This window comes from Phyllobates terribilis, unplaced genomic scaffold, assembly GCF_046119375.1.
Source record: "Phyllobates terribilis strain yellow unplaced genomic scaffold, ASM4611937v1 Scaffold_5__5_contigs__length_657084704, whole genome shotgun sequence".
Taxonomy (NCBI): domain Eukaryota; kingdom Metazoa; phylum Chordata; class Amphibia; order Anura; family Dendrobatidae; genus Phyllobates; species Phyllobates terribilis.
In genome coordinates, this window is record NW_027362765.1 from 44627964 (window position 1) to 44643015 (window position 15052).

General features: G+C 47.1%; 1 pseudogene; it reads left to right on the plus strand.

Annotated features, from left to right (window-relative positions):
- Positions 1 to 2601: 2601 nt before the first annotated feature.
- The window catches only part of LOC141271872 (uncharacterized), a 50431-nt pseudogene continuing 37980 nt past the window's right edge, over positions 2602 to 15052 (plus strand).

The following is a 15052-nucleotide window of genomic DNA, read 5'->3' on the forward strand; positions in this document are numbered from 1 at the left end:
GCCATTTCAATAACGTTGTTAAAAACTGAAGCTTAATCGACCACAACCACTAAATACTGAAATAAATTGTGGTAAGCACATCACCACAATCTTATAAACTCAGTCTATAGAAATTGGGCTTTGCTTTCCATTGCAACCAATCACAGTGCAACTTTCAGTTCTTATACGGCTGAGGTAAAATGAAAGCTGTTCTCTGATTGGTTGCTATGGACACCACAATACAGTTATGATCTGTGACAAAAAAAAAAATTTGTCTTTACTGCCCATAACAACTAATCACAGCGCAGCTTACAATTCTTATTCTGCTGAGGTAAAATGAAAGATATGCTATGCTTGAATGAATGCTGTGGACACCACCACACTCTCTGGAAGCTGGGTTAAGAAAATCTTCTCGGCCCACAGTAGCCAATCACAGCACATTAATTTCTAAGCAATCTAATGACACCAAAATTATCCACCAAAGGTCACTTCAAAGGGTTAAAGTATGGTGCAAGAAAAAGCGTATGGAGTCAGTGTTTGTGAAAAAACGGTACGTGATAGAATTTTTTAGATATTTTTACTGAGTTCAGCGATCAAAAGTATATAAAAATCACCTTTTGCTTTTTAAAAATTTTACCCTTGGAAACCTGTGTGATCAGCATTTCATAAGGTTTTAAACTTTTTTTTTTTATAAATACATCTAGTTCATGCAAAGACTCAATAATTACATTGTTGACTCCTATTTCTCTAGACTTCTGCTGGATATCGGCTTCTAGGCCAAATCCTGACTGATGACCCATTGTTGTCTAATCAGTGCTTGAAGTTTATCACAATTTTTGTGTTTGTTTTCGTCCATCTGCTTTTTGAGGATTGACCAGAGGTTCTCAGCGGGATCAGGAGAGGCTTCTGGCCATGGACTCAGAATTTCAAAGGTTTGTTCAGCGAGCCACTTAGTTATCACTTTTGTCTTGTGACATGGGGCTCCATTTGGAGAAGTTGCTCTTGAGGATGTTTAGATCCCATTGTTTATTCATGGCAGTGATCTTAGCCAAAATTGTGAGTGAGCCCACTCCACTAGATGAAAATCCTGCAACACGTATGTCTTCATAGGCTCTGACATCTGAGCAACATGCTAGTGGGTGTGAGGGGGCCAGGTAAGAATATTACCATGGGGCCCATAGGACTCTGGCAATGCCACTGGTCCCGGTGATAGCTCCCCTTATTTGCTGTGGTAGATTATATCATATGATAGCTGCAAGGCGTTATGGGGAAACCCCCATGGCCGCACGGGATGTAACTGATCTCTTCTAGAAGTCTTCAGCATTTAGCAAAATGGTGCCGGGAATTTTTCTTCTTTCTTTGTCAATCCTATCAATTTGCACAGTTTTCAAATTTATAAGTGAGAGAGCTGGACACGAGACAACTAGAGCAGCTTGCTCATGAGGAGTGGGCCAAAATACCTGTCGAGAGGTGCAGAAGTCTCATTGACAGTTACAGGAATCCTTTGATTGCCTCAAAAGGTTGTTCAACAAAATATTAAGTTAAGAAGAACCATCATTTCTGTCCAGTCCTATTTCATGAGTTTAATTTAAAAAAAATTCCACGGAAGCAAAAAAGCCATGTCTGACTTTCATTTGTTCATTTTCACAGATTTTTAATTTATTATTACTTTTGTCAGATTCAAGTTATTTCTGTGACCATTGTGGGTTTTTCTTTCATTAAACGAGGGGTACCAACAATTTTGACCACGTGTGTAGATACACGGCTCCACTCCATATACATCACACATATACACAACTCGGCTCCGTACACATTATACACAGCTCCACTCCGTACACGCTGCACACAGACGGCTCCACACCAGTCATACATATACACGGCTCCGCTCCATGCACATAATCTGCAACGTATGCAAGCGGCTCAGCTCTGCATGCATCGTACACACACGACTATGCTCTATATACATCATACACATAGGATTCAGCTCTGTATGCTTAATATACACACAGCTCCACCCTACACACGCCATACACGCGCGGCTGCGCTCCGTACACCTTGTACACGCGCGGCTCCGCTCCGTACATCTTGTACACGCGCGGCTCCGCTCCGTACACCTCGTAGACGTATGGCTCCGCTCCGTACACCTCGTACACATGCAGCTCCGCTCCGTACACCTCGTACACGCGCGGCTCTGCTCCGTACACCTCGTACACACGCGGCTCCGCTCCGTACACCTCGTACACACGCGGCTCCGCTCCGTACACCTCGTACACACGCGGCTCTGCTCCGTACACCTCGTAGACGTATGGCTCCGCTCCGTACACCTCGTACACACGCGGCTCCGCTCCGTACACCTCGTACACATGCAGCTCCGCTCCGTACACCTCGTACACACGCGGCTCCGCTCCGTACACACGCGGCTCCGCTCCGTACACCTCGTACACACGCGGCTCCGCTCCGTACACCTCGTACACGCGCGGCTCTTCTACATCCACACTGTAAACCCCTCCTGACCCCACACATAAACTTCCCCTCATCCAGCACCATGACAACCAGCACAGCAGAGTCCTGCATCCACTGAGGCCCCTGATCATGTGACCCCTGACTCCTCCCCTCCTGTGACCTCATCACAGGTCCTGTGTGCACAGAACAGCCATATATGTGGTGGCGGCTCTGCAGGTGGAGGTATGTGGAGATTCCCCCATTACTGGGCGCAGGGGGCATTAACCCCTCCATTCCCAGAGATAGTGCACCCTTCCCCCAGTTCTGCCATGTGTATATGTACAGTAATATAACGCTGGATGTGCTCATGTATACAGGGGGCATTAACCCCTCCATTCCCGGAGATAGTGCCCCCTTCTCCCAGTTCTACCATGTGTATATGTATAGTAATATAACGCTGGATGTGCTCATGTATACAGGGGACATTAACCCCTCCATTCCTGGAGATAGTGCCCCCTTCCCCCAGTTCTGCCATGTGTATATGTATAGTAATATAACGCTGGATGTGTCATGTATACAGGGGGCATTAACCCCTCCATTCCCGGAGATAGTGCCCCCTTCCCCCAGTTCTGCCATGTGTATATGTATAGTAATATAATGCTGGATGTGTCATGTATACAGGGGGCATTAACCCCTCCATTCCCGGAGATAGTGCCCCCTTCCCCCAGTTCTGCCATGTGTATATGTACAGTAATATAACGCTGGATGTGCTCATGTAAACAGGGGACATTAACCCCTCCATTCCCGGAGATAGTCTCCCCTTCCCCCAGTTCTGCCATGTGTATATGTACAGTAATATAAAGCTGGATGTGCTCATGTATACAGGGGACATTAACCCCTCCATTCCTGTAGATTGTGTCCCCTTCCCCCAGTTCTGCCATGTGTATATGTACAGTAATATAACGCTGGATGTGCTCATGTATACAGGGGACATTAACCCCTCCATTCCTGGAGATAGTGCCCCCCTTCCCCCAGTTCTGCCATGTGTATATGTATAGTAATATAACGCTGGATGTGCTCATGTATACAGGGGGCATTAACCCCTCCATTCCCAGAGATAGTGCCCCCTTCCCCCAGTTCTGCCATGTGTATATGTACAGTAATATAACGCTGGATGTGCTCATGTATACAGGGGGCATTAACCCCTCCATTCCCAGAGATAGTGCACCCCTTCCCCCAGTTCTGCCATGTGTATATGTACAGTAATATAACGCTGGATGTGCTCATGTATACAGGGGACATTAACCCCTCCATTCCCGGAGATAGTGCCCCCTTCCCCCAGTTCTGTCATGTGTATATGTACAGTAATATAACGCTGGATGTGCTCATGTATACAGGGGGCATTAACCCCTCCATTCCCGGAGATAGTGCCCCCTTCCCCCAGTTCTACCATGTGTATATGTATAGTAATATAATGCTGGATGTGCTCATGTATACAGGGGACATTAACCCCTCCATTCCTGGAGATAGTGCCCCCCTTCCCCCAGTTCTGCCATGTGTATATGTATAGTAATATAATGCTGGATGTGCTCATGTATACAGGGGACATTAACCCCTCCATTCCTGGAGATAGTGCCCCCTTCCCCCAGTTCTGCCATTTGTATATGTACAGTAATATAATGCTGGATGAGCTCATGTATACAGGGGACATTAACCCCTCCATTCCTGGAGATAGTGCCCCCCTTCCCCCAGTTCTGCCATGTGTATATGTACAGTAATATAACGCTGGATGTGCTCATGTATACAGGGGGCATTAACCCCTCCATTCCCGGAGATAGTGCCCCCCTTCCCCCAGTTCTGCCATGTGTATATGTATAGTAAAATAACGCTGGATGTGCTCATGTATATAGGGGACATTAACCCCTCCATTCCCAGAGATAGTGTCTCCTTCCCCCAGTTCTGCCATGTGTATATGTACAGTAATATAACGCTGGATGTGCTCATGTATACAGGGGACATTAACCCCTCCATTCCCGGAGATAGTGCCCCCCTCCCCCAGTTCTACCATGTGTATATGTGCAGTAATATAACGCTGGATGTGCTCATGTATACAGGGGACATTAACCCCTCTATTCCCGGAGAAAGTGGCCCCTTCCCCCAGTTCTGCCATGTGTATATGTACAGTAATATGACGCTGGATGTGCTCATGTATACAGGTGACATTAACCCCTCCATTCCTGGAGACAGTGGCCCCCTCCCCCAGTTCTGCCATGTGTGTATGTACAGTAATAGAACCCTGAATGTGCTCATGTATACAGGGGGCATTAACCCCTCCATTCCCGGAGATAGTGCCCCCTTCCCCCAGTTCTGCCATGTGTATATGTACAGTAATATAACGCTGGATGTGATCATGTATACAGGGGGCAATAACCCCTCCATTCCTGGAGATAGTGCCCCCTTCCCCCAGTTCTGCCATGTGTATATGTACAGTAATATAACGCTGGAAGTGCTCATGTATACAGGGGGCATTAACCCCTCCATTTCCAGAGATAGTGCCCCCTTCCCCCAGTTCTGCCATGTGTATATGTACAGTAATATAATGTGGGTTTTGCTCATGTATATGTAATGTAGGTGCCGGGATGCAACGCACAGAGACACAAGGCGGGAATAGTCAGGGATTGCTAAAACCACTTTATATGTATAACAAATATAATGCAAGGGGGTTAGTAACAGGGATAATAAACAACCGCTTGGAATAACAATGAGTAACAGTTTCAGTGAGTAAGGGTAAAGTTCTCTGCATAAATGTGATGCACCCAGTCGTGGGAGTCACCACGTGAGTTATCTTTGTATGGCCCTAGCCGGGGTGACCTGTATTCCTGCTAGGCCGCAAGTCTCTTCTGGATAAAGTCTATCAGCTCCTGTTTAGCCTCCCATGCACCAAACGGCCCCCTCCCAACCTGAAATCTAACTGTCCCTGTACCGTAAGTGGAAATTGGAAGTGACGGCTTATTTCACTTGCGCAATTCCTCCGCTACTATTGGCACTTCTCTCCTATCGCAGTCCTCTCTTAGCTCTTCTCGGCTAGACCGTCAACGGTAGTCTCTCACGCTTGGGGTGCGGGGATCCAGACCTCGGCTCTTGACAGGCAGCGTTGGGTCCCAGGAACTTACTCTGTATGGGGCGTAGGTTTTGACTCTGGGCCACACTTGCAGGGCTCAGGGCGCTTCTGTGAGGAGTCCAGAACTTCTCAGGCGGCGTCTAACTCTGATGCAGTGCAGGCCTCTGGCTGGGGCCTGCCGCGCTGGGATCTGCGGTCCCTCTGGAACCCGTCTGCTCCACTCTGTAGCCTGGCGCCAAATCTCCCTGCGTCTTGGCGCCCTGGGCTTTTATATCCAGGAAATCCTTCCTGGAGGTCACCTGATCAGGTGCAGCGTCTGAATCTCTTCCCCCTCCAACTCTTCTGGCATAACTTCTGGCCAGCAGATGGCAACCTTTCCTCATCTCTGACACATCCTGAAAGAATCCTCCTTTATTGCACTCCACTACATATACATACATAAATTAACCCCTCCATTCCCAGAGATAGTCCCCCCTTTCCCCAGTTCTGCCATGTGTATATGTACAGTAATATAACGCTGGATGTGCTCATGTGTACAGGGGACATTAACCCCTCCATTCCCGGAGATAGTGCCCCCCTTCCCCCAGTTCTGCCATTTGAATATGCACAGTAATATAACGCTGGATGTGCTCATGTATTCAGGGGACATTAACCCCTCTATTCCCGAAGATAGTGCCCCATTTCTCCCAGTTCTGCCTTGTGTATATGTACAGTAATATAATGCTGGATGCGCTCATGTATACAGGGGGCATTAACCCCTCCATTCCTGGAGATAGTGCCTCCTTCCCCCAGTTCTGCCATGTGTATATGTACAGTAATATAACGCTGGATGTGCTCATGTATACGGGGGGGTGGTCTCTGGTTTGGGGACAGATGATGCTTTCTCTCTGGGATGGAGATTTAGAGAGAAAGGACAGTGCTCGCTTTGCTGAATTTAAACTCTAGCTCTGAACCCACTGACACTGCAGGAGCCCAGATCACATGCAGTGTCAGTGCAGACATGCTCTCACCCCTCTCTCCTGTTGGTCGCCTGTTACTGTGTGTTCTTGTTTGCTGTGAGCGTCTGTGTGTCTTCACTGACACTGTGTATGCTCTGAGCTCCTGCAGTGTCAGTGGGTGCAGGGTTGAAATTTCAATTCAAGCAGAGCTCCAAAGGAAGCACTGTCAATCACACTAAGCGGTGTGGAGATTTGCAATTGTGAGGGCAGAATGGTCCCTAATTTACATATGCAATATAACTTTTTTGTGTGTTTTATATATATATATATATATATATATATATATATATATATATACAGTACAGACCAAAAGTTTGGACACACCTTCTCATTTAAATATTTCTCTGTATTTTCATGACTTTGACAATTGTACATTCACACTGAAGGCATCAAAACTATGAATTAACACGTGGAATTATATACTTAACAAAAAAGTGTGAAACAACTGAAAATATGTCTTATATTTTAGGTTCTTCAAAGTAGCCACCTTTTGCTTTGATGACTGCTTTGCACACTCTTGGCATTCTCTTGATGAGCTTCAAGAGGTAGTCACCGGAAATGGTCTTCCAACAATCTTGAAGGAGTTCCCAGAGATGCTTAGCACTTGTTGGCCCTTTTGCCTTTGTCTGCGGTCCAGCTCACCCCAAACCATCTTGATTGGGTTCAGGTCTGGTGACTGTGGAGGCCAGGTCATCTGGCGTAGCACCCCATCACTCTCCTTCTAGTTCAAATAGCCCTTACACAGTCTGGAGGTGTGTTTAGGGTCAATGTCCTGTTGAAAAATAAATGATGGTCCAACTAAACGCAAACCGGATGGAATAGCATGCCGCTGCAAGATGCTGTGGTAGCCATGCTGGTTCAGTATGCCTTCAATTTTGAATAAATTGCCAACAGTGTCACCCTTCAAAGCACCCCCACACCATCACACCTCCTCCTCTATGCTTCATGGTGGGAACCAGGCCTGTAGAGTCCATCCGTTCACCTTTTCTGCGTCGCACAAAGTCACGGTGGTTGGAACCAAAGATCTCAAATTTGGACTCATCAGACCAAAGCACAGATTTCCACTGGTCTAATGTCCATTCCTTGTGTTCTTTAGCCCAAACAAGTCTCTTCTGCTTGTTGCCTGTCCTTAGCAGTGGTTTCCTAGCAGCTATTTTACCATGAAGGCCTGCTGCACAAAGTCTCGTCTTAACAGTGTGTCTGCTGCTAGAACTCTGTGTGGCATTGACCTGGTCTCTAATCTGAGCTGCTGTTAACCTGCGATTTCTGAGGCTGGTGACTCTTGGTCTTCCTTTCCTGGGGCGGTCCTCATGTGAGCCAGTTTCTTTGTAGCGCTTGATGGTTTTTGCAACTGCACTTGGGGACACTTTCAAAGTTTTCCCAATTTTTCGCACTGACTGACCTTCATTTCTTAAAGTAATGATGGTCACTCGTTTTTCTTTACTTAGCTGCTTTTTTCTTGCCATAATACAAATTCTAGCAGTCTATTCAGTAGGACTATCAGCTGTGTATCCACCAGAGTTCTGCACAACACAACTGATGGTCCCAACCCCATTTATAAGGCAAGAAATCCCACTTATTAAACCTGACAGGGCACACCTGTGAAGTGAAAACCATTTCCTTTGACTACCTCTTGAAGCTCATCAAGAGAATGCCAAGAGTGTGCAAAGCAGTCATCAAAGCAAAAGGTGGCTACTTTGAAGAACCTAGAATATAAGACATATTTTCAGGTGTTTCACACTTTTTTGTTAAGTATATAATTCCAAATGTTTTAATTCATAGTTTTGATGCCTTCAGTGTGAATGTACAATTTACAAAGTCATGAAAATACAGAAAAATCTTTAAATGAGAAGGTGTGTCCAAACTTTTGGTCTGTACTGTGTGTGTATATATGCATATATATATATAAAACAAAAGTAGTAAAACTTACACTACAGGTTTGATTTTTATATGGGCTAAATCTCTTGTAGGACTGTATAAATAATGTAATTTATTTATTTTACTCACTTATATAGCGCCATTAATTCCACAGTGCTTTACAGACATTATCGGCACTGACGCCATTGAGGCTCACAATCTAGATTCCCTATCAGTATGTGTTTGGATTGTGGCAGGAAACCGGAGAACCCAGTGGAAACCCATGCAAACACAGAGAGAACATACCAACTCTTTATAGATGTTCTCGTTCGTGGCTTCTGAATTACTGAGCTACCGTGCTGCCCACTTGTTTTTGGTGGATTACAGACTCCCTTTAGAACTTTTTGGTTCTTCAAGAACAGCTTGTGATGACTCAGCTTTTTTTCTTAATTATGCAAGACATAAATTCAGTAGGTCAGGAGCCATACGCTTTTATCTTTCTGTTGACTTTTGAATTTATGTGTTTTCTTTTGTTGGTCAACACAGAATATTGATTGAATAAGCCTGAATGTTGACACTTGAATTGATATTTACCAGGACTGTGGAGTCGGAGTCGGAGTCCGACTCCTAAAATATATAATAAATTGGGTGTAGTAGATCAATGCAGTTTGTGGGGAATATTTTTTCATATGAATTTGGGAAAGTTATGAAATGTCCTATAAATGGCTGTACTATTCCTGATCTAAGGCTACATTCACACACAGGGTTTTTGCTGCGTTTTTTGAGGATACGTTTTTCAGCTGCAAAAGCAGATCAGCTTTTTAAAAAAAACACATCACCTGAAAGGTTTTTGAGATCATAGATAATGTTTTCAATAGCAAAAGCAGATTAGAAAAACGCCGAACAAACTGACATGCTCATTCTTTGTGAGGATCCGTTTTCGAGCCCAAAAAAGGATCCTCACAAAACGATGTGTCTGAATGTCATATCTTGAAACCCATTGACTTTGCTGGGATGCCCAGAGACACTGCATTTTACTGCAAAAAACGGATCCGCAAAAACGCTGTGCGTGAATCATGGCCGTAGCCAGCGAGGGGCAGGTGGGGTAGCTGCGCCCCCCCCTAGAAGCAGGGGCACGCACCTATCAAAACTCACTTGTATGCTGCAGTGCTCCCGTCCTGCACTGGCTCCAGACTGCAGGGGGCAATCTCCCCTCCTCTGTCCTGTCTTCTGTCGTCTTCACCAGAGAGAGTATTCCAATAAATATATATTATATTCTATCTAAATATCTTGGTTATTGTATCATAAAAATGATTAAATGTCTGATGTTCACATTGTACTACAATACATTTTTCACTTAAATATAAGCAATATATGTGGGAGTCAGAGTCGGTGTAAGGGAAATTGAGGAGTTGGAGTCGCAGGTTTGGCTTACCGACTCCACAGCCCTGATAGTTACTGCAACTTATTGTCTGCTACCTTTTCATGTCAGGGAATCTGGGTTTTTGAACAATGGATGTTTGCTAGATATGTTAATACCCACTGTACCATTGTACAGTGGGTACGGAAAGTATTCAGATCCCTTTAAATTTTTCACTCTTTGTTTCATTGCAGCCATTTGGTAAATTCTAAAAAGTTCATTTTTTTTCTCATTAAAGCACACTCTGCACCCCATCTTGAATGAAAAAAAACAGGAATGTAGATTTTTTTCCAAATTTATTAAAAAAGAAAAACTGAAATATCACATGGTCATAAGTATTCAGACCCTTTGCTCAGAAACTCATATTTAAGTCACATGCTGTTCATTTCCTTGTGATCCTCCTTGAGATGGTTCTACTCCTTTATTGGAGTCCAGCTATGTTTAATTTAACTGATAGGACTTGATTTGGAAAGGCACACACCTGTCAATATAAGACCTCACAGCTCACAGTGCATGTCAGCTCAAATGAACTGCCCAAGGAGCTCAGAGACAGAATTGTGGCAAGGCACAGATCTGGCTGAGGTTACAAAAGAATTTCTGCATTACTCAAGGTTCCTAAGAGCACAGTGGCCTCCATAATCCTTAAATGGAAGAAGTATGGGACCACCAGTAGTCTTCCTAGACCTGGCCGTCTAGCCAAACTGAGCAATCATGGGAGAAGAGCCTTGGTGAGAGAGGTAAAGAAGAACCCCAAGATCACTGTGGCTGAGCTCCAGAGATGCAGTAGGAAGATAGGAGAAAGTTACACAAGGTCAGCTATCACTGCAGCCCTCCACCAGTTGGGCCTTTATGGCAGAGTGGCCCGACGGAAGCCTCTCCTCAGTGCAAGATATATGAAAGCCCGCATAAAATTTTCTCAAAAACACATGAAGGACTCGCAGTCTATGAGAAATACGATTCTCTGGTCTGATGAGACAAAGAACTTTTTGGTGATAATTCTAAGCGATATGTGTGGAGAAAACCAGGCACTGCTAATCACCTGCCCAATACAATCCCAACAGTGAAACATGGTGGTGGCAGCATTATGCTATGGGGGTGTTTTTCAGCTGCAGGGACAGGACGACTGGTTGCAATTGAAGGAAACATGAATGCTGCCAAGTACAGTGATATCCTGGATGAAAACCTCTTCCAGAGTGCTTTGGACCTCAGACTTGGCCGAAGTTTCACCTTCCAATAATACAATGACCCTAAGCACACAACTAAAATAACAAAGAAGTGGCTTCAGAACAACTCTGTTACCATTCTTGACTGGCCCAGCCAGAGCCCTGACCTAAACCTAATTGAGCATCTCTGGAGAGACCTTAAAATGGCTGTCCACCAACGTTCACCATCCAACCTGACGGAACTGGAGAGGATCTGCAAGGAAGAATGGCAGAGGATCCCCAAATCCAGGTGTGAAAAACTTGTTGCATCATTCCCAAGAAGACTAATGGCTGTACTAGCTCAAAAGGGTGCTTCTACTCAATACTGAGCAAACGGTCTGAATACTTATGACCAAGTGATATTTCTGTTTTTCTTTCTTAATAAATTTGCAACAAATTTCTACATTTCTGTTTTTTTTTCAGTCAAGATGGGGTGCAGAGTGTACTTTAATGAGAAAAAAATGAACTTTTTAGAATTTGCCAAATGACTGCAATGAAACAAAGAGTGAAAAATTTAAGGGGGTCTGAATAATTTCTGTGCCCACTGTATGAGTCCATGAAGCTTGTTGACTTGCATTGTTTGGGTGTTTGCAAGTCAACATTGAGGGATGGACTGTGGATACTCCAGCATTGACCTGTGGATGTGTGCTTGAAAGGACAGTGTGAACTATCTAAGGGGGATATGCCTCTGTATCAGATATACTTTACAAAATCACAGCCAAGAGAGACTCTTCAGAAAAGCAACCAGGACACATGGCTGTATCAAGGGGGACACAGATTTGGATTCTACAGGATGCCTGCTTAAAGGACCATTACTCTAGCTGGAGGAACACAGATTTCCTCCATTGACCATCGCTGAACCCTCAGAAATGTTTGGAAGAATCCAGGTTGGGACAATGAGGTCACCAGGCCACGTACTTCCATGGACTGTCAGCTTCCTAAGCTTGCCGCTACCTCCTCTCTGTGGGTCCCTGCCCAAAGCGGGGTGCCACTGGCTGGGGTAGTTGGCCCTGGAAGCTCCAAAGTTGCAGCTGCTCTAATCCCGGTGAGCCAGCGGAAGGGTGAGACTCTGTAATTTGCACCATCTTGGGTATTTGCTGGGGATGTTCTATATGTCATTGTTTGTTGGTGGTTCAATAAATTATTGCCACACCGTTTTTCCTTTACCCTGTGCTGTCTGCGTAGTTGTAACGGGTCTGGGAGGCGGAACCTCTGAGCTACTATACAAGGGGGCGGTCCTTGTAAGGGAGCGGGTGGCGACCAGGGAAGACAGGCAGGCAGTCACAGCAGGTGACCGGGACAGTCTCTGAGTGAACGGGCTGGAGGTCACGGCAAGTGACCGGGGCAGTCTCTGGATGAACGGGCAGGAGGTCACGGCAAGTGACCGGGGCAGTCTCTGGATGAACGGGCAGGAGGTCACGGCAAGTGACCGGGGCAGTCTCTGGGTAAAGGGTAGGTACGACCTGTGATGGCTGAGCCTCCAGGTAGGCTAGCAGGCAGATGGTAGATGTGTGCTCCCAGGTGAGCAAGCGAGAGTCTCTGGATAAACGGGTGGTCACAGCATGTGACGGCGGAGCCTCCAGGTAGGCCAACAGACAGGCAGCAGATGAGCGCTCCCAGGTGAGCGGGCAGGAATCTCTGGAATGGCAGGTGGTCACAGCACGTGACGGCGGAGCCTCCAGGTAGGCCAACAGACAGGCAGCAGATGAGCGCTCCCAGGTGAGCGGGCAGGAGTCTCTGGAATGGCAGGTGGTCACAGCACGTGACGGCGGAGCCTCCAGGTAGGCCAACTGACAGGCATCAGATGAGCGCTCCCAGGTGAGCGGGCAGGAGTCTCTGGAATGGCAGGTGGTCACAGCACGTGACGGCGGAGCCTCCAGGTAGGCTAGCAGGCAGGTAGCAGATGTGCGCTCCCAGGTGAGCGGGCAAGCTGGTCCATAGACAGACTGACAGGAGTAGGAAGGCAGACCGTCGGACCTCAGGCTAGCAAGCAGGTAGGAGGAATGTCAGGCAGGAAACAGACAGCAAACTGGCAGGATTCTGGCAGGTAACTGGCAACGGGACCTGAGGGCTGAAGCAGAGTAGTGAACAGTGCAACAACCTTGCTCAGGCACCTCCATTTTGGAGGAGGTGCCTTATATATGGTGAAGTCCTCCGGCCATTGGCCGGGGACTCCTTAGGACGGCGCGCGCGGCCCCTTTAAGAGGGAGGGAGCGTGCGCGCCCTAAGCACAGTGGCCGGGAAGGAGCGCGCGCTGCCAGCAGAGCGGGAGGAGGACGCCGGGCTCGGAGCAGAGGGGTGAGGGGAACAGCGTCCCTGCCTAGCAGAGGGCAGGGACGCCGGCGCTACAGTACCCCCCCCTTTAGGCCCCCCCTTTTTTAGGTCAGAGAGAAATTTAGCTAGGATGAGAGGGGCATGGATGTTCTCCCGGGGCTCCCACGTTCTCTCTTCAGGACCAAACCCCTTCCAATCTACTAGAAAAAAGGTCTTCCCTCTTACCCTTTTGGTGGCCAGAATGTTCTCTACCTCAAATTCGTTTTCAGCGGAAACCGGAGCAGGAGGCGTACCTGTAGACTTGGAAAAAGAGTTAAGTACCACAGGTTTGAGGAGAGATACATGGAAGGAGTTAGGGATCCGCAAGTTGGCCGGGAGTTTCAATTTATAGGCCACCGGGTTGATCTGATTGATGACCTTCAGAGGACCGATGAACCGAGGCCCTAACTTATAGGAAGGAATCTTGAGCCGGACATACTTGGACGAGAGCCAGACCTTATCCCCTGGACGGAATTGAGGAGGATCCAGACGTTTTTTGTCAGCATGTCTTTTCATACGCTCGGATGACAGAAGGAGTGCGGACCGGGTACTCTCCCATATGGAGGAAAATTTTTTAACAAGAGATTCCGCAGCCGGATTGTCCACCGAAGTGGAGACGGGAAATGGGATCCGAGGATGCTGACCGAAGACTACAGAAAACGGGGATTTGGAGGAAGATTCGCTCTCGTGATTGTTGTAAGAAAATTCGGCCCATGGCAGGAGATCCACCCAGTCTGAATGGTGGGCATTAACGAAGTGCCGGAGGTAACTGGTCAGGTTCTGATTGATCCGCTCCACTTGACCATTAGACTGTGGGTGGTAAGCGGAGGAGAAGTCCAGGGTGACGTCTAGCAGTTTACAAGTGGCTCTCCAGAAGCGTGAGGTGAACTGTACCCCACGATCCCACACTATGTGGAGGGGCAGTCCATGAAGACGGAAGATGTGGCGGATAAAGTCTTTAGCCAGCTCGGGTGCAGACGGAGGCCTGGCAGGGGAACGAAATGAGCCATCTTGGAAAAGCGGTCAGCGACAACCCAAATGACCGTACAACCGGCAGAGACGGGGAGATCAGTTATAAAGTCCATTGCTATATGCTGCCAGGGGGCAGCAGGTACTGGAAGCGGAAGGAGGCGACCGGCTGGCAGATGTCTCGGAACCTTGTTGCGGGCGCAGGACACACAGGCAGAAACAAAGTCTATTACGTCCTTGTGCAGGGTAGGCCACCAGTAGTGCCGGGTAATAAGCTGGAGGGTCTTTTTCTGACCGCCGTGGCCAGCTAGTTTAGACGAGTGACCCCAGTGTAGGATCTTCTCCCGATCAGGTACTGATACGAACGTCTTACCGGGAGGGAGACGATTTAGACTCACGGGAGCCACCTGCATTACTCTGGTGGGATCGATGATGTGTTTCGGTTCTTCCTCGAGATCAGACACCAGAAAGGATCGGGACAAGGCGTCCGCCTTGATGTTTTTGTCAGCCGGGCGAAAATGAAGAATAATATCAAAGCGAGCAAAAAACAAGGACCACCGAGCTTGGCGCGGGTTAAGTCTCTGGGCATGCTGGAGGTAAGCCAAGTTCTTGTGGTCAGTGTAAATTATTACCGGGTGAAGAGCCCCTTCGAGCAGGTAACGCCACTCCTCCAATGCCAGCTTGATGGCCAATAACTCTCGATCTCCTATGGAATAGTTGCGCTCAGAAGAGGAGAAGAGTTTGGAGAAGA